The sequence below is a fragment of the Heterodontus francisci genome, unplaced genomic scaffold, assembly GCF_036365525.1.
Source record: "Heterodontus francisci isolate sHetFra1 unplaced genomic scaffold, sHetFra1.hap1 HAP1_SCAFFOLD_43, whole genome shotgun sequence".
In the NCBI taxonomy this organism is placed as follows: Eukaryota; Metazoa; Chordata; class Chondrichthyes; order Heterodontiformes; family Heterodontidae; genus Heterodontus; species Heterodontus francisci.
In genome coordinates, this window is record NW_027141852.1 from 10,384,718 (window position 1) to 10,386,626 (window position 1,909).

General features: G+C 45.2%; 1 non-coding gene across 1 annotated transcript; it reads right to left on the reverse strand.

Annotated features, from left to right (window-relative positions):
* Positions 1 to 1,161: 1,161 nt before the first annotated feature.
* Positions 1,162 to 1,233, reverse strand: trnam-cau (transfer RNA methionine (anticodon CAU)). The gene has a single exon. It is a non-coding gene; the product is annotated as a tRNA-Met (tRNA).
* Between the last annotated feature and the right edge of the window lie 676 nt (positions 1,234 to 1,909).

The window sequence follows — 1,909 nt, forward strand, 5'->3', positions numbered from 1 at the left end:
TGGAGAGGCAGTGATGCAGGAATGGGTTGACAGGAAGGGGAAAGTCTGGGCTGGTGTGTGTTGGGGTTTGTGAATAAAGGTGATTTGGAAGCTGTGTTCCAAATTGAAGTGTTTACTGGAAGGAAGATGTTGATGCAAATAAAGAGTAAAACGTGTTAAGACGAAGCGTGGTGTGATTGGGGATAGCAGTAAATATAGTGTTGGTGAATTATTTGTGTTAATAAACTTCCACTGCGCCCTCTGCTGCAGGCTGCTGTTTATATCCAGCTGTGTATTAGTGCTGTGTGTTAGCGAGATAAATGTTTGTTTCAACGCTGTTTATAAAGCAATAGCATTGCACTCAAACAGTCCCAGACATAGCAACACACGTACAAAAGCAAAATACTGCGGATGCTGGAAATCTGAAACATAAACAGAAAATGCTTGAAATAGTCAGCAGGTCTGGCGGCATCTGTGGAGAGAGAACAAAGTTAATGTGAGCTAAGGAAACAGATCTGAACTGTTAACTGTTTCTTTCTCCACAGATGCTGCCAGACCTACTGAGCATTTCCAGCATTTTCTGTTTTTATTACAGCAATACAGGTGTTGGGAGGCTCAGCCTGGCTAGACAATGTTACAAGGACGCTGAGTAACACCATCGACAACGGGACAGAGAGAAAAACACACAGAAAACCAATAGACAGTGAGGAAGCAAAACTGGGGGACAGAGAGAGAGACAACGAGACTGAGACGGAGAAACAAGGCATTTGTATGATTGTGTTCTCCCTGTTGTCTAAAGGTATTTCCTGGTGTGTAAATATGTTTTCTGTTGTGTAAAGATGTCCCTTGTTGTTGTGTAAAGGTTTTCCCTGTTATTGTTTTATTTTCTGTGACTGACCGTCTCCTCACTGTGACCATTTGTCCTGGTTTTATTGTGGCCAACATCACCATCTGGTGGTGGAGAGGAGGCTCTGCAGGAAGGGGTTGACAAAGTGGGAGAGACTCGGCTGGTCCGTGTTTGCAGCTTGTGTTCGTGTGAGCAAATGTGATTTGTTCCTGATTGATGTGTTCACTGGAAGGAAGAAGCTGATTGCAATAGAGTGCCTTTGGAAGCATCTTGTTATTATGGGGAAATACTTGATGTTTTGAAAGTGAACAGTTTGCATTATTACGAAGTGGAAATAGCAAAAAATGGTTTCGATCCATTGACCTCTGGGTTATGGGCCCAGCACGCTTCCACTGCGCCACTCTGCTAACTGCTGTTTTAAATTTTGGCTGCCCGTTAGTGAAATATGTTCATTTCCCCAATGTTTTTATAAAAATAGGATTGTAGTCGGATTTCTCAAGAATCCCGGACTCAGCAACACACATGCTGACGGACTCACCCTCACTGCGCAATGACACAAGGACACGGAGTAACAGCACCGACAATGAGGCAGGCAGAGAAAGACACACAGAAAACCAGGAAGATATTATCAGGACTCAGAAAGGAACAGAGAGAGAACGGTACTGAGCAAACCAGCAAGTGACAGCGAAAGACTGATGAACACCACTTGGTGGGAGCACTGAGGGTGGCAAGGGTCCAGAACGTAGTTTGGCTGGGGGATTTCAATGTCTATCACCATGAGTGGCTCGGTAGCACCACTACTGACCATGCTGGCCGAGTCCTAACGGACATAGCTGCTCGATTGGGTCTGCGGTAGGTGGTGAGGGAACGAACAAGAGGGAAAAACATACTTGAACTCATCCTCACCAATCTGCCTGCCGCAGATGCATCAGTCCATGACAGTATTGGTAGGAGTGACCACGGCACAGTCCTTGTGGAGATGAAGTCCCGTCTTCACATTGAGGATACCCTCTATCGTGTTGTGTGCCACTACCACTGTGCTAAATGGGATAGATTTTGAACAGAACCAGCAATGTATAACTG